Source organism: Hippocampus guttulatus, chromosome 11, assembly GCF_054856545.1.
Source record: "Hippocampus guttulatus isolate MCC_2025c chromosome 11, RoL_Hgut_1.0, whole genome shotgun sequence".
Taxonomy (NCBI): Eukaryota; Metazoa; Chordata; class Actinopteri; order Syngnathiformes; family Syngnathidae; genus Hippocampus; species Hippocampus guttulatus.
The window spans coordinates 9,287,699-9,306,838 of NC_141271.1; positions in this window are offsets into that span (position 1 = coordinate 9,287,699).

Sequence of the window (19,140 nt, forward strand, 5' to 3'; positions counted from 1 at the left end):
ACCACCAGCCGGGCATACACTTGTATACCTTCTGGGTTGGAGCCATGTCAGCCATGGGTAAACATGGGTGACAACACTTTTAGCCGACTACAAATTATGCTCTGCGCGGCCAATGACGGAGGCAGCCGCCCCGCCAGCCATCCGGCAAGCATTGAATTTCAAGCCATATCGCCTGCTGCACATTGCTTGTTTTTGCGCTGTTCACCTTTAGCCGAGTCAACTGCACTCCTGTCGTGAAGCTGCAGAACGGCACTTTGAGTTTAGAAGTTTAAGTATTCTCAAGAAATGGGCATGTATTTCTTTTTCCTCACCTTATTATGTAGTTAACACAGAGGAAATATGGCATCCATTCCTCGTTTATATGCACCAGACTGTAAGGTCCTCTCCGGAAAGTCCAATCTCCTAAACGTTATGCCTCCTTTCTTCAACCTCTAAAGTACCTGCCCAATATCAGCTCAATCACAAAATGATAAAGATAGCTGCTGATTGTTGTTGGTGTGAAGTTTCGCTGATAATGTTTTTCACCGATTTCGGAATTACCCATTCTCAAGTAAATTATGGAAAGTAGGTTTTTTGTTGTTGTTGGTTGGTTTTTTTTAATATGTTATTTCTCTTTCCCTTTACTTTCAAGCTAGATGTCTTGGCCTCAATGACTATCCACTGTTTTTAATGTTTATTTATTTTTTTCATGATCCATTTTTTTAACACTATTTTTCAAGCCTTGAGTGTGTTCGTGTACTCCATCAACTCCGACAATGTCCTGTTGGTTGCTGGTAGTATTCTATAACATCATAAAGGTTGGTCAGGCGTAACTTATGCAAAAGGGGGATGATAGGTTGCATTCAAGCACCTTTCCTGAACGTATGTAAAATTCGCACGATCCTGTCCTACAAGTACTTCCGGTTCATCTCATGGAATGCAAACATTCAGCAACCTTGAGCAAAAGTTACTTCTGAGCAACCTTTATGAAAAGATAATCACCCACAATTATTTATGGTAGCAATATGTAAAGCAAGCTAGCGAATTGTTGTCATTAATATTTATTCAGAAAACAGAATCTCCAAACACAATCAATAAGGGAGTGAGAAAATCAGTGGCAAAAAGACAACCCATCGTATTACAAAAGAGCAAATAGAATACATCCAAGGTTTTAATGCCCTCTTAAGCTAGACTGTGAAACCAGGCCCTGGCCCTCACGTGTGGAGTTATCTAGCTACACCCGTGCTTGTGTGGGTTTTCTGCAGATCCTCGGGTTTCCTTCCAAATTTCGAAACCATCCATGGTTGGATAAATGAAGACCAAATCAGGGGCGGGCGACTCCGATCTTTGAGCTCCGCTATCATGCATATTGATGTCATGCATATTTCCCTCCTCCAACACACCTGATTGAATGCAGGATAGCGGCCCTCGAGGACCGGATTCGCCCACCCCTGCTCTAACTTGTGTTTTGGATGAAGAAATTACATGAAGAAAATCAGTGTCTGGACACTTACATAAAATTTCGAGTATTTAGAAAGTTAAAAACCCACAATGGTGATTTAAAACATTTAAAACAATATTATCCATTTTAATAATTATTGCAGTTTTTGAATGAACCGCTGCTTGTGCAGAGATCCCTCAATTGAAAACACTGTGCTGTTTTTAATCGGTTATCTGTTCACAAATACTTATTAATGGTGAAAGTACTGTAAAATCAAATAAGTTTGAATCCTACACATTAAACCCGCATTTTAAAATCAAAATGATGGCTATTTATGAATAGTAGGCAGGCAACGTTCTACACTGTGAACAATGCTGTCCTCTGGTGTTTAGAAATCAGAAATGAAGAACAAAATTTAAATACAAATACAATTATTAATCTGCCCAAACGTTTTAGGACACGTTCCTTAATCTAATTTACATTTTTTTAAATTGTTAAAATATTCACAGGTTTCATGATTCATTGCTGTTGTTGGCGCTGGAACTCATTTAAAGAACAGTTTCTGTACCATGGCACACTTTCAAAGACCTCTCGCTGTCACACGCATACACCTATTTGAGCTCAATGCATAAAAGATCGTCCGAAAATTCTAAAAGGCTATCTTGGACCAATTACAGTCTACTAACTGTTCCATAATTCTGTATTGGGAGTTTGTTGTGCGTGTGTATACACGCCTGTGTGTTTGTCTGCCATGTGTCCAGACAGGAAGTGGTGGGAACTGGTTTGAGGTTAGTGGCAGGAAAGAATAGTAACTACTGCTGCTGCTGTGACGATGGCTGCTCCATCGGGTCTTTGGGTTTGTGACACCTGTGGCCACATCCTCCCATCAGCTCATTATCCATACCTGCTCTGCATGGCTTTACACCTAATAGCGACACATCTCACCTGCTTGTCTTTGTCGTCCCTGACTTTTCCCTCAGACAAAAAAAAAACTATACCATTCAATGCCCGATGGCGTCTATCTAAAATGCTTTCTTTCCAAATACTGCTCCACCCTTCTCTTTAAACATTAAATGCTGCACAACAGTTTGACCACAGGATCTAAAAGGCCATGTTTCTGTGTTGTTTACTAGCTTGTGGTACACCACATCCCTCTTATTCACATCTGGACTTTCAACCATCTCCAATGCAAAAGGGGCAGTGATGTCACCACAAAGAGGAAATTCATCATCACAGCTCCCTTTAGTCATATTTGTCTGAGGCACTTTTTCATGTTGTTACATATCTGATGTGCCAGTGTGAAGTAGTGCACGGATGTGTGTTTATGTTGGCATACAATAGAAAAAAACAAATGGTACCTTTGGTTGATATAGTTACCTCACAATCACCACCGTATGAATTAATATTCGCCCAATAACCTACATAAAGACTTTTTTAATACGAAAACATTTACAGCTACATTTTTTTTTGAAACACATCCCTTTCACGTCCTCATTGACTGTCTCTTTGTGGTATTGTTTTTCTACAGTGATTGTTGTTCAGTTTCACAAATCCTTTGGAATTGTAACTTCTTATAGGTCAAAGATATGGGTTGACAGCAAGGGCAAACATAAAAATACCCGTCCAAAAATATTGTTTGGAAATGTGACAGTCGTGCTTATCAAATTAAATGCTTTCAGTTGAAACACTAGAAATCACCAACGTAGTGCCCACGGACATCAGTCGGCCTCCAAGGGTGAGAAGCCTGTTTTAAAAATGTAATTTCCCCAGAATATTGTAGAGGGTAAAATTTGAAAATGTGAAAATTTTTACAGGGACTCATAGAAATAAAGTTTTGCCTTTTGATCTGTCTTGATCTGCTCCTGCATATTGATAATTATTCTTTTCCCTGCATTGCTTAACCATTGTTGCTAATTATTGGGAGAAAGAATCCATCCATCCATTTTCCAATGCGCTTTTATACTCACAAGGGTCGCTGGGGGTGCCTATCCCAGCCATCTTCAGGCAGTAGGCGGGGGACACCCTGAACCGGGTGGGACAATTTCAGAGTGCTCAATCAGCCTGCCATGCATGTTTTTGGAATGTGGGAGGAAACTGAAGTACCCGGAGAAAACCCACGCAGGCCTGGGGAGAACATGCAAACTCCACACAGGAAGGCCAGAGCCAGATCGGACTCACGACCTCTCCACTGTGAGGTCAATGCGCTAACCACTGGGCCACCCAGAGAAATAATAATTCGTAAAAATAAAAACTCCCACGGGATACCACTGGATGAGAGGATCACAGCCCTCCCTGTATAGTAAAACTGGTTCAACATTGTATACATCTAACCTAAACAAGTACTTTCATTTCAGGTGGCCCCTGCAGTGTGCCAGATGAGTGACAAAATCGTGCCTCAGTTGGCTAAGTGGAAACATTCCTTATATTGCCACCCACTGGTCAAACATTGTAAATGCAAAATAACAATGCCTCAAAACCATAGACATTCATGAACTTCGTCTTGGGCACTGAACTTTATGTCAACGGCACCACCATATTGGATGTGTCTTCTGCTTGGAAGATGTACTGTATCAGATGTCAAAGTGATTTTCTTCTTGTAGATCTACCAAACATTTATCATTCAATGTCAGATCTCTTGGGGTGAAGAATTTTGATTGTATTAGGCCATATAACTTTATTTTGTGAATATCATTTGTTGCCTGTGTGGTTAATAATGAAATCCTTGCGGGTACAATACTGTGAATGTCTGCAGTAAAACCAGCTTTCAAAGTGTTTCGGAAATTACCCCAAAAGGTTTTTCAGAAATAAAGGGTCGAGAAAACAGTTAGAAATAGCTGTCAGAAGGGAAGGCTTTTCTTCTTGTTCATCTCTGGCTTTTTACAGTACCATGAGTTATTACAATCATCTAATTAGAAATTACCTCCAACGTTTTTGGTGCAACAATATACTAAACTACTCAGTGAGGAAAGTAATATGTGTGTATAGTCTATATTTTACTTCACAATACCCCCACAAATGTTAGCCATTGCAAATAAGAGTTAGCAATGAGCACAACCATATTGCTGGTATATCTGACTGAGAGTTAGGTTAACTAAACATTCTAGTTGCCCATGGATGTGGAAGTCAAGTGTGCACATTCTTGCTTGGTCCCTGTGATTGACTGGGGATGAATCCAGGGCGTACCCTGTCTCTCAGCCAAAGTCAGCAGGCATAGGCTACAGCTCAGCAGTGACCCTGTACAGGATGAATAGTAGAAGATGGATGGCTGTATAATGTTTTGGTGACGTGACGACATGAATCCAGAAGAGGGCAGGCAAGCAGCACAAGAAAAACTAATACTGTCTCCACTCTGATTGCTGCCTGAGCAAAAAGATGTGGAAGATCCTTTTAATACTATTATGTGAGGAAACTCGTCTATTCCTGTGGGCAATGTGAGCTGGTCTTACCCAGCATTTTCTATCTGGCCACAGCCATGGGGAAAGCGATAAATTTTTCATGTTTACGTTGTCCTTCATTAAAGTAATGGGTTTGTTAAAGAGAGGCACGTTTAACTGAGGCTGTTGCTCTCATGGCGAGAGAGAGAACAAATTGAAGAAGTTGAATTGAAGAAGATACTCTAATTTATCGGCGCCCGTGAAGGCGTCCCAGACGGCTTCAACATTTTCTGCCGTCTGGATTTATGATTGGTAAGGTATCGGTCAATAGGTGATGGTATTTCTCAAACCAACAAAATATGGCAGAGAATTCAATCAAATTTCCCTCTCAATACACTACACTCCAACCCGAGGGTTTTGTGACCTAGTTCACACTAAAACAGCCATAGAAGCAAGTCTATTAGGAGGTGGGCACGAGGCCAACAAGCATTAGTGTTAAAGTCAGAATCCTTAGTCCTTTTATAGTATATTATTTGCAGAGGAACTGGTGAATAGTATTTTCTATTTGGTCTATAAGGATTATTTCACAGGGGGCATTAAAGTGACACTTTTATCCAGTCATATTCAAAAGCAAGCAGACAACCAAACGTTTCTAGCCTATTAGGATCATTGTTATTGGTTATATTTGAACCTTTTTGGAAAACAAGAATTAAACAGAACACATGTAATGAACAAGATGTCAAGTTGCCTCCATTTAGCCTCTGATTACTATGTCCTGGATGACTCTTCACAGACAAAAATAAAAATAAAAACACAATTTTCAGCAATCAGGATGCTAATTTTGATTGATATTGTAACACTGGGTTAAAAATAATCTGGGTAGTTATGCTTTGACCATATCTGAGGTAATGATTTGAGTTAGTATTAGTTTTAACTGAATCTATATTGCATGAATATTCATTCATTCATTTTCCGAACCGCTTGATCCTCACTAGGGTTGCGGGGGGTGCTGGAGCCTATCCCAGCCATCTTCAGGCAGTCGGCGGGGACACCCTGAACCGGTTGCCAGCCAATCGCAGGGGACACAGAAACAAACAACCATTTGCGCCCACACTCACACCTAGGGATAATTTGTGAGTGTTCAATCACCCTACCATGAATATTTTGGAATGTGGGAGGAAACCGGAGGACCCGGAGAAAACCTACACAAGCACGGGGAAAACATGCAAACTCCACACAGGAAGGCCGCAGCTGGAATTGAACCCGGTACCTCTGCATTGAGAAGTCAACGTGCTAACCACTCGACTACTGCATACCGCCCTATTGCATGAATATTCTTTATAAAATATACAGTACATATTATATAATACAATGTATATTATGTGACCATACATGACCTTTACCATCTTTTTGGAAGTGTCTTTCTGTGTTTGATCACACTCACGTTGTCACGATTGCATCCCCGCTCATTAACTTTCTCAATCTCTGACCCAATTATGTAGTTCCTTTCCAGCTGCAGGTTAAGACCAAAGGTGGCATATCCTTACACTCACATCAGTATCTCATACAAACAGCAGAAACGCTCGGCGGTTGAGCAAACTCACATCATTCAACCGGCAAGGGCTGAATGAAACAATCTTGGATGGTGACATACTAGTGAAGCCTTAATTAAAGAAAACAGCACTCAACATTTTATTGCAAGGACAGATGAGTTCAGTTGGTGCCTTTATTTCACGTGAAATAAATTGAGTTAAATGAAGTGAATGTATCAAAAGGAATGTTCACTTGTAAAAACACTGATTTAAAAAAAAAGGGAGAAACAAAAGAGTCCCTCACATTGAGATGTACTTGAGCTGAGCCTGCCCACAATGGCCTCCCCCGCTTCTCTCCCCCTTTATCTCTTGATGTTGCCCTGTCTCTCTCTCACACATAGTAGCTCCACTGTGCAGCTTTGCATTAAATCCCTTTTGTATTCACTGCAGAGGCTCCGGGTGAGGGCCTTCCTTTGGATCAGGAACGAAACAGAGAAGATGGTGTTATCTGAACGCTGCCAGGAGGTTGTCAGCTTGTATTGGGCCAGGCTGACCGAGTGGCCAGTTAGCGGATGCTCATCGGTGCCAGGCTCCCAGCACCTCTCCTCTGCGGGCATCTGTTGTGTGTGGAATAGCTGCGTAGTTTGTCTGTGGCCGCATCTTAATCCCCCATCTCTTCAGCTGCAGCAATGCCTCACCGTGCAAAAACCAGCAGCTCAGCTAGCTTTGCTTGTATTAATTGCCCTTTTCTGGCTTGCTGCTTGCTTCTGATTACAATCATTAATTTCAATTCCCCAGGACACCATCATAACTGTAGCTGCTTTTAGACACACACACACACACACAAATATATATTGGCATAATTGCATATTAAGAGGAATGTTGCCCTCAAGTATTTATAGCGAAAGGGAGCATTTAGCCTTTCTTTCACTCACATTATGATTCCAAATAAGTGGTGTGACAGCACATTAGCTTTTTGCCAGACCTAAATGTTTCCATGCTGATTTGGAATTTCGTATATCTGCAGAAGTTACGATTAAGACCTGGTCTATTTTTTTCCCCCTGCGCAAAACAGAACATTTTTTGGACCCAGCATGCACACACTATTTTGCAGTTATAAATTGGTTTCTATTGCTATATCAGTCTGGCTGCGTCGAGTTGCTGGGCAATGCTCTTGACATTTGTCGACTAAAACGGAATTTGCGAATCTGTGAAGTCATGAAGCACATAGAGGACATATGCTGATTGTAATTAGCTTGATGTTGACAGTTGCCCACGTGCAAACACAGAACCATTTGTAGGTCATCGTCAGCTGCTGGGCGTGTTTCTCCTTTCCGCCTTAGCTGGTCTCTTCCCCTCGAGACAGAGGACAGCAGAGATTGTTGTAAGGACACCCCAGCAGGGGCGCCACATCTGGTGAAATACAAACATCTGGATAGGCAGGGTGGCCCTGTAATTGCAGCGGTGCTTTATTGACTTTGTATAAAATTGCCACGGAAAGTCGGTGTCAGAGCATACTATTAGCACTGACACAATACATTTTTTAAGCTGCAAACACTTTCCTTTAAACAAATATTGTCTCAGCGAAATGACAGCAGCTCTGAGCAAAGCTGTGTTGGAATCAGTGTGATCACAACTGTGCTTTACTCCGCGTTGCACAATATTTCAGGAGATCTAAATTTGGATGACAATGCCGAACACCGGAACCCAGTAATGATGTAGCGAGATACTGTCACATGTGGTGAGGCTCAGTGGAGATGCCCTTGTATGATATGGGTGTCCACATTCTAATTATTACTCATACGCTATCATTAGCTTTTAGTTTGAGGATCCTACTTCTCTCTAACAACCTCATCCACTCACCATCTAAGGCTCTAAGCCTTCCAAGAGAGCTCTAAAATCCTCCTGTAATCGCAGTCTGTGTGGCCCCTTACCTTCTGTCACCCTAACACTCCAGAGTGTTGGATTTGCAAGGGAGGGGAAGGTTTCTGGACCGGCTCATCAGACAGCTGTACCTTAAAGGGCCTCATGGGGGCATCAACCTGAGGGTCAGAGCTTGGTCGCTAATTTGTAGGCCAGGCACAAATAAAAACCCCTGAAGCTTGACAACTTCCTTGCTGAGCCCATGTAACCCAATTAGTGGCAGGCCCCTGTTGGAGAAAATGAAAACATTCCGGAGTTATAGTCCCACGATGCCTGTATTCGTTTATTAAATCCATTTATTGTTTCTCTCCTTGCTCAGGTTTTCTAGGAGTTAATTTAATGGGTCCGCACAAAGTTACTCGACAACCGAAGGCAGTAAGTTGCAAACATATTCCCGGCTGCGCTTCCCCTTTGACAGGACATGATGGCACACATCATGATGTCAATCGACTGCTATCATTTTTTTTAAAGGACGCCCACATAATGAGGGCTTTCCAGAGCTCCGTGGGTGTTAAATTTCTTTGTTAGTCCGCAGGGAGCAAAGATGCTGGAAAGGGTAGACAAAGACGAAAGCAAGAATGATTGCTCTAGAGGTCATATTGATTTGGAAAGCATCCCGTGGATTGGGCTGTGGATGGTTGTATCCTACAACTCACCCACTGTTAGTTGTAGGGTACCAGACCTTCACCCTGAAGGCCCTGAAAACACAGCGGGCATAGCAGTGAAATCAATGACTGACTCATAGAGGCACTGATAGGTCCTATCCAGTCATCGGTGGGGGTTCCCATGACACCTGTACTTGCATCCGCTGAAAACAAAGCATGATTTCAAAACAAAGAAACAGTTTACAGAGGAATGGCGAAGATCGTCTGCGCTAAAGCAGTAGTCAATGCCTGGATAGATTCCTCTTTTGTGCAGTCACAAGTTCTGACAATACAACCAATTAAAGACAGTGTGACAAAAGGATGGTGAGAAGCGCCAGGAATGATATGTTTGCCAACTGAAACTTGGACCCTTTTGGGTTTCCCCTCCCTCGTGGACCCCTGACAGAGCCAGATAGGCCGTCTTAACGCTGACATCCAAATGTCCTCATCCATCCTCATCCAGGAGACCTGCAGGCAAAAACCACGCATGTCGAGGCTCCGCCCAAAGCAGAAATCTGGCTTTTTTTTTCCAAGCCAAGCACACGAGTGGTGCTGGGTGTGTCCCTGTTGAGCCGCTGTCAATATGTTATCATCACTGCTGGCAGCAAACTCTGCAGATGGGTCAGCAAAAATGGTTCCACCATAGTGTTATGTCAAATTGCATTGTCAGTTGAATGCAGTTTTCTGTTTTCAACCATTGCACTGCTTATACCTGGAATGACGCTTAATATTTGTGGTAATGCATCCTCACAAAATTGATCACTGGATTAGGGAAACAGAATGAATGTAGCTGGATCACTGGCGCATAACAATTGATCCGACTTTGCTTTGCTAACATAATTTCAGACGACATGGAAAACCACCCCTGTAATATTGTTTTGATCAAATTCTACCCAGTTTAATGAGTGCAGTTGTTGTGTGTTTGCATCCAAAAAGAAAAAGTGACTGTGAAACATACAATTTTATCCATCCATCCATGAACCGAACCGCTAATCCTCACAAAGGTCGCGGGTGTGCTGGAGTCTATCCCTGCTGTTTTCGTAAAGCAGAGGGGTAGCAGCCAATCGCAGGGCACACATAAACAAACAACCAGTCAAACTTACAGTCACATCAAGGGACAATTTAGAGTGTTCCATTAACCTTACATGCATGTTTTTCTAATGTAGTAGGAAACCGGAGTACCCGGAGAAAACCCACAAAGGCTCGGGGAGAACACGCAAACTCTGCACAGGAAGGCCGGAGCCCAGATTCAAACTCACAACCTCTGCTCTGTGAGGCGAATGTACTAACCAGTTCATCCCCTCCCCCGTGCCGCCTTTTAAAATTTCAAAAGCTGAAAATGTTTAATAAGACTCTTGCTCCTGCACTGTAAAACCGAAAAGGGCATTTGAAGCTTACAATAACTGTTTTTACTCCTGCTATAAAGAAAGCCATAAAACAATATTTACTCTTTTCCAGCAGAACCCACAATGTAAAGAAAGGCACATCGCCAAATGCAGGGAAACCACAGCAATAACATAGTCATTTCATAAAAGCAGAGTCACACCCAGTGGGAACCTCTCTGTGCTTTATATGATTAACCATCAGATGGTAATCGCCTTGCCTGAATTTAATAAGCGGCACAGCGAAACGAGCCGAAAGAAAGGAGGAACAACGAAATTGCAACTTTTGCATTTCAAGGAGGGAAGCAAATCAACACTTCACGTGCTGCCTTGACGCCTCTGAAGGACAGAATATACTGTAGTAAGATGCCAGCAGGAAGGATTATGATACGATGACACAATAAAATGTCAAGCTTGGATGGTACTTTGTTGATTTTCCGTGCTATGCTAAAATAATGCGTTTCATATCCACTGACACATTGTAGTGTATTTGCGGGGCAATATTAGGGATTCATGCTCTTGTCAGCTTTAACACTCGAACGTTTATGTACCGTACGTGTATTGGGGTCCATTGTGGATAATGAGTCGAGGAAGGAAATGATATACCATGTGAGTGGCTGGTATTTTGACCGTGGAATGTTTTTCATAGCTGACTTAGTCACCTTCATTTTCTCCTACAGTTTGCTGTGCAATACGGCATTACTTCACACAGCTCGAGGTGTTTGGATAGCTCAGTTTCTCCATCGAGAAGCCACCCAAGATTTCTGAAACGACATCCATCCGTCACACTTTGTTTCAACAGGGGATTGGGTTTACATCATGTTGTCATTTTCTTTAATTGATGTAAAGGGTGGAAATATTTTGACCGGTATACCTCACAGTAGGGGATTTTAAGAATTTGTCATCAAAGTACGCATTTTACATTGACTATGTGTATCTGATCAGCCATTTTAATATCCTTATTAATTAAAGTGGAAAACATTCTTTTTAGTCAAGCTGTATAAACATGCTAATGAAAAGTCTCATTCCTGATCAGGGATGGTCAAAATAGCCTCCACAAATGTCGAGACAGCCACCAAGTGAAGGAGCACGAATGAACTTCATCCAGCAGCAGTCAATGGCCTTGCTCTCGAGAACAGTGACTGATATTTTTTGCAGTTTAGTCCAACTGATGCCAGTCAGTTGAACACGATGGATAGAAAGATGTCTCCTCCATCCTCCAAAGTGCTGTTTAAGAGACAGCAATATTACTGAGAAAATGAGAGGGAAAATGGAAAGGTCAAAATCAAATGACAGGCATTCCCAAATGCAATTTTCTTAAGATTATATCTTTTTTTTTCATTCTGACACTGGGTTTCATCCTTCTCTTTCTCCCTTTTGAGCAACTTTTTGTATTAGCTTAGTCACTTTCCAATCTTTTCCCATCATATTATAAATGTGTTGAAACACATGATCGACTGTCATCTTAAGGCCCTCCTACTTAAGCTATAGGCAGAGTCCAGGGAGGAAAGAAAAACGAAAAAAAAACAAGAGGTATGATAATAGGCATTTAAGAAAATGAGACACCCCACTTGAAGCTCAGAATTAAATACAGCCTGACACCTGACAGACGTATTATCAGCCCATTACCTATTTAAGGCCTCCTGCAGTATAAGATAAGGTAAGAAATCTCTAATTAGTCTCGCAATGGAGAAATTTCCAAATCACAGCAGCAAAGTTATGAAAGGAAGAAGTAGAGGAACAAAATAAAGGAGCCGCTGGAAAGGCAGCCAGTCTCGCGGCGCCATCTTGAAATCAAAATAACACAACACAACACAACACAACACATACGACACAAGACAGTCATGCAATCTTAATCACTTTTCCTTCATACACTTTGTTGTTTGAAGCAGTTATAGATGAAAGAGGAGAGGATCAACGTGTCCTTTCACCAGTGGATCAGAGACTACCGTATTTTCCGGAGTATAAGTCGCAGTTTTTTTTCATAGCTTGGCCGGAGGTGTGACTTATACTCTGGAGCGACTAATGTGTGAAATGGTTAATACATTGTACACATCACGTTATTTTCACATTATACCGCAAGAGGGTGCTCTCGGCCTGTGTTGATACTTTCTACGTTGGCGGTAACTGAGAAAAACAACTGACGATGACTGACGTAAGCGACGTAGAAGAGGAAGCGCTGCATCTTCTACCTCCAGAGTTGGCGGAGTTGTTTAAAAGTGACGCCGAGCATGAAGATTTCATTGGATTTCGTGATTTGGAGTGACGCTGATGGTTTGGTAAATTTGTTAGCATGTTCTTTGTGCTATAGTTGTCTAAATAACTCTGAATATGTTATGTGAACATACCAGGCACATTCACAGTTCGTTGTTTAAGCGTCATGTAACGTTAGAATATCGTACACTTATTCAGCCTGTTGTTCTCACATTTTATTTTAATTTTAAATTGCATTATAAGATGACATACAGTATATGTTTTTGGTGTGGGATTTTATCAAATAAATGTCCCTCAAAAATGTGACTTATATATGTTTTTTCCTTCTTAATTATGCATTTTTTGGCTGGTGCAATTTATAATCCGGAGCGACGTATAATCCGAAAAATACGGTATATAGAGCATATTTTGGATAAGATGCACTGTACAAAAATGAACAGCCCATATATAGTTGTGATTATGTTAAAATGATCCTTTTTTTTAACCTAGAGTAGAGAGACATGCTGGTGTGACAATGTTTAATATTAAAAATGCACTCACATATGCAGTAGCTTAAGTACACTCTAAATGTTTCCATTGGGTGACTGAATTGATTGTGACTGACAATGTCACTTTTGTTGGACAAAAGTGGCATTACCAATGAAACTTAACGAAGTTAAGTAACAAAGCAGTTAATTTCTTTTTACACTTCTGATTATTAAACATTTCCTGGCATACAGTTCAAAGGAACTGTATGCCATGGGGCAGATCAGTCATAATTTATTACAACTGTTTGCAGTGGATTATTATTATTATTATTGTTGTTTTTAGCTCAATACAAATCAACCATCGTGGTTCCACAATATTCTGTGGTTGGTGCCCCAAAATCGAAAAATAACTACATAAATAGATAGAAAGTGGTGAATAGAGATGAGTTATTTTTGACCTCTTCAGTCACTGACAATTAAAATACAAAGAGACAATTTAACATCGTAGCTATCACTGTACGAGACCATAATGCTTAGTGCATTGTTTGCACTTGCACTGAGCTTGTGCAATGTCTGTGCTCCAGTTTCCAAGCATGAGCGAAAGGCGACTTTAACTCCTCGGCTTCCTCCTTGCCATTTCCAATGGCATCCCTCTCATAAATGCCAGTGGGCATGCACTTAGTCCAGACACACGACCACACACAGTGACATTAGTGGCCCCCAGCAGACACTACCATCTGTGTGTGTATGCGTGAGAGAGAGTGTGTGTGTGTGCAGCTGAGCGGGTGTATGCTAAGCTCTTTACACGAAAGGAAAAGGGCGATTCATGTGGCACACATGTAAACCTTGTGGCAGTGACAGAAAGAAAAGGGGCGAGAGCCACTCCCCTCTCCACGGGCAAACGGAAACGAAAGCAGCCTGCCTACCACTTCAATGAAAGGCCTAATGATAAGCTTTCAACTGAGAACCAACATTGTCATACCACATAATCATTCTGTGCTCATTAGAGCCAACTGAATTGGATTTGCTTTGAGAAAACCCCCCCCAAAACATTCTCATTAATTGTAGTTCCCGTTAGATTAATATTACTCTATTAGGTTAGATGTTTAAGCATTGTAATTAATGAGGCATGTCAAAATCTGTAATACCATCCATCCATCCATCCATCTTCTACCGCTTATACGGGGCCGGGTCGCGGGGGCAACAGCTTTAGCAGGGAAGCCCAGACTTCCCTCTCCCTAGCTACTTCTTCCAGCTCTCCCCGGGGGATCCCGAGACGTTCCCAGGCCAGCTGGGTGACATAGTCTCTCCAGCATGTCCTGGGTCTTCCTCGGGGTCTCCTCCCGGTGGGACATGCCCGGAACACCTCACCAGGGAGGCGCTCAGGAGGCATCCGAATCAGATGCCCAAGCCACCTCATCTGGCTCCTCTCGATGTGGAGGAGAAGCGGCTCGACTCTGAGCCCCTCCCGGATGACCGAGCTTCTCACCTTATCTCTAAGGGAGAGCCCGGACACCCTGCGGAGAAAACTCATTTCGGCCGCTTGTAACCGGGATCTCGTTCTTTCGGTCACGACCTATAGCTCGTGACCATAGATGAGGGTTGGAACGTAGATCGACCGGTAAATTGAGAGCTTCGCCCTTTGGCTCAGCTCCTTCTTCACCACGACAGACCGATACAACGTCCGCATCACAGCAGACGCTGCACCGATCCGCCTGTCGATCTCTCGCTCCCTCCTGCCCCCACTCGTGAACAAGACCCCAAGATACTTAAACTCCTCCACTTGGGGCAAGATCTCCTCCCCGACCCGGAGGGGGCACTCCACCCTTTTCCGACTGAGGACCATGGTTTCAGATTTGGAGGTGCTGATCTTCATCCCAGCCGCTTCACACTCTGCTGCAAAACGCTCCAGTGAGAGTTGGAGAGCGCTGTTTGAAGGAGCCAACAGCACCACATAATCTGCAAAAAGCAGGGATGCAATACTGAGGCCCCCAAAACGGACCCCCTCAATGCTTCGGCTGCGCCTAGAAATTCTGTCCATAAAGGTTATGAACAGAATCGGCGACAAAGGGCAGCCTTGGCAGAGTCCTACCCCCACTGGAAACGATTCCGACTTACTGCCGGCAATGCGAACCAGACTCTGACATCGGTGGTATAGTGACCGAACCGCCCGTATCAGGGGGTTCGGTACCCCATACCCACAAAGCACCCCCCACTGTAGTTGGAACACACCCTCCGGTCCCCCTTTTTAAAAAGAGGGACTACCACCCCGGTCTGCCAATCCAGAGGCACTCTCCCTGTTGACCACGCGATGTTGCAGAGGCGTGTCAACCAGGACAGCCCCACAACATCCAGAGCCTTGAGGAACTCCGGGCGGATCTCATCCACCCCTGGGGCCTTGCCACCGAGGAGCTTTTTAACCACATTGGTGACTTCAACCACAGAGATAGGAGAGCCCACCTCAGAGTCCCCAGGCTCTGCTTCCTCCAAGGAAGGCGTGTTGGTGGGGTTGAGGAGGTCTTCGAAGTACTCTGCCCACCGGTTCACAACGTCCCGAGTCGAAGTCAGCAGCCCCCCATCCCCACTGTACACAGTGTTAGTGGTGCACTGCTTCCCCCTCCTGAGATGTCGGATGGTGGACCAGAATTTCCTCGAAGCCGTCCGGAAGTCGGCTTCCATGGCCTCACCGAACTCTTCCCACGCTCTGGTTTTTGCCTCGGCGACCACTGAAGCTGCGTTCCGCTTGGCCAGTCGATACCCGTCAGCTGCCTCTGGGGTCCCACAGGCCATAAAGGCTCGATAGGACTCCTTCTTCAGCTTGACGGCATCCCTTACTGCTGGTGTCCACCAGCGAGTACGGGGGTTGCCGCCACGACAGGCACCAACCACCTTACGGCCACAACTCAGATTGGCCGCCTCAACAATAGAGGCACGGAACATGGTCCACTCGGGCTCAATGTCCCCCGCCTCCCCCGGAACATGGGAAAAGCTCTGTCGGAGGTGGGAGTTGAAACTCCTTCTGACAGGGGATTCCGCCAGACGCTCCCAACAAACCCTCACAATACGTTTGGGTCTGCCAGGACGGACCGGCATCTTCCCCCACCATCGGAGCCTACTCACCACCAGGTGGTGATCAGTTGACAGCTCCGCCCCTCTCTTCACCTGAGTGTCCAGAACATGCGGCCGCAAATCCGATGATACAACTACAAAGTCGATCATCGAACTGCGGCCTAGGGTGTCCTGGTGCCAAGTGCACATATGGACACCCTTATGTTTGAACAAGGTGTTCGTTATGGACAATCCGTGGCGAGCACAGAAGTCCAATAACAAAACACCACTCGAGTTCTGATCGGGGGGCCGTTCCTCCCAATCACGCCCCTCCAGGTCTCACTGTCATTGCCCACGTGAGCATTGAAGTCCCCCAGCAGAACAAGGGAGTCCCCAGCAGGCGTACTCTCCAGCACACCCTCCAAGGACTCCAAAAAGGGTGGGTATGCTGAGCTGCTGTTTGGTGCATATGCACAAACAACAGTCAGGACCCGTCCACCCACCCGAAGGCGGAGGGAGGCAACCCTCTCGTCTACCGGTGTGAACCCCAATGTACAGGCACTGAGCCAGGGGGCAATGAGTATGCCCACACCTGCTCTGCGCCTCTCACCGTGAGCAACTCCAGAGTGGAAGAGAGTCCAACCCCTCTCGAGAGAACTGGTACCAGAACCCAGGCTGTGTGTGGAGGCAAGTCCGACTATATCCAGTCGGAAATTCTCTGCCTCACACACCAGCTCGGGCTCCTTCCCTGCCAGAGAGGTGACATTCCATGTCCCAAGAGCTAGCTTCTGCAGCCGAGGATCGGACCGCCAGGGTCCCCGCCTTTGTCTGTCGCCCAGCTCACATTGCACCCGACCCCTTTGGCCCCTCTCATGGGTGGTGAGCCCATGGGAAGGGGGACCCACGTTGCCTCTTCGGGCTGTGCCCGGCCGGGCCCCATGGGTGTAGGCCCGGCCACCAGGCGCTTGCCAACGAGCCCCACCTCCAGGCCTGGCTCCAGAGGGGGGCCCCGGTGACCCGCGTCCGGGCAAGGGAAACCTTGGTCCATATATTTTTCTCATCATAAGGGTCTTTGAGCCGTGCTTTGTCTGGCCCCTCACCTAGAACCTGTTTGCCATGGGTGACCCTGCCAGGGGCATAAAGCCCCAGACAACTTAGCTCCTAGGATCATTGGGACACACAAACCCCTCCACCACGGTAAGGTGACGACTCACGGAGGGGAAAAATCTGGAATAGCCTACTGATAATTCAGTTACGTTCAAAAAACAACTTTACACACTTAAAAAGCACCACACATACACACACGCACATTTCTTCCAGAGGCAAAAATAAATAAAAAATCAAAAATGTCACATGACTTGTCATGCACTGGAGTACAAGTCAAAGTTAAATGGTGTGAATATTCAGTCCAAGTCAAGTCATGCCTTTTACATATTTTACCAAGCAAGTCCCAAGTCCTAAATTTAGCGACTTAAGTCTGACGCAAGTCAAGTTATGTGACTGGAGCCTCCCATCACCCGGAACCACCAAAGTAATATAATACGTGCCTCCTTCTCCTTCTTGTCAAAACACACAAAGAAATGGGACTAAAATGCCGGTGATAATGTGCCCCAAATTGAAGTCATAATTTATCAGAACACACAGCACTGCTCAGCATCTGCGTGGCTAGTGGCAGTAAACTCCTGATGCCGGACACAAATAAAGAACGGCAATATGGAGGGCTTTTAATTTACAAGCACACACATGCCTTTTAAAAACAGTTTGAGTTACAGCTTCACGTAAAGTGAAAAGTTATTTGAATGTACCCTTCATCCCTGTAAATGCCTTACATTGCAGGTTTAACTAATGTTTTGTTATGAGAATTTATGCTTTGTTGACATGAGCTAAGAGGCGTAACTTGGGGTGCTACGAACTAGTTACACACTTTCATTAGGGGATTTCACTTTTCTTGCTCACAACAGTGAGATTTATTTGCAGTGTATCAATCTGGGGTCATATAAGGAGCACTCGGGGATTATTTACAAGCCCCTGAGACGCAGTCATAGTCAAGCTGACAGAAAAGCGGTACCCTAGAAACTGATGTAATGCTCCTCTATGATGGGAGCCTCAAAAGCTTCGCTGTTCAAAACGCTTCAGCAGAGCAAAAGTGATGAGAGCAGCTTGACATCGCTGACGTAAATCCCGCCTCTGTTTGCTGATGTCTCTCGATCAAAGGTAGCAGACACAAATGGGGGGTGACAGTCAAAGAAAGACATAAGCGGGAAGTTGCTATAGTCAGTGAAGGTCTGATGTCTCTTTATCTCATCGTTCATTTCAAATTAAAAAAAAAATCTTATCAAGTGCAAGACGACTGAGAATTTTGCGGGGCAAATATATGTTCCTCACACACCCACATTTCCAACTCCAAATTGTAAAACTTCTGGGCCATTCTTACTTCAAGGTAGCGTGAACCCCACGTTTGTCACGGTTCATTGTTCGTGTAGGTCATAACTTAGAGTTGCACGCCTTCAGTGTTGTGCCATGTTGTTAGTCTACTGGGGGATATGCCGCACGTAATTAAGAGCAAGAAGATGAGGAAAAGAGGGCCCCCACCTAATCTCCTGTAATAGTCATTGATCCCACAGAGCAGAGAAAATACAAGCTTGTGAAGATCGTTGTAGGCTCTGTGTGTCTTAAAGTAGCAGTTGTTTGAAAGTTTACGATCACCGTAACCTCTATGCTTATACACGCTAGGCAGGGTTTCAAATTATCTGTTAGCATTTAGCGACCATACTTTCGATCAAACTAAAATATCTTGTCGAGTAGACCATTTTTAGGTTTACATTTACGATTCGTCTTTTGTTTAATGTGTCAATTCTACAGTAACCTTCAACTTGAGTGAGCAATTAATAGATTCAAGCAAGTACACTGTGCCTTTTATTAGGATAGCTGTGCGAGTGAGTCTAGTTTTCGTTTCCTTCAAGTGACGTTCACGACTCTCTTTTCTTGAAGAGAAAGTGAGAACAGGTGCCCAGGCATCCACACGTCCATTCATCTACCCATCCATATTCAATTAGAGGTTTTTGTTTTGATAAGTTTGAACATGTGTGTGGGAGGTGTAAAATTATGAAAAGAAATATTTTTACTCTTTCGCCAT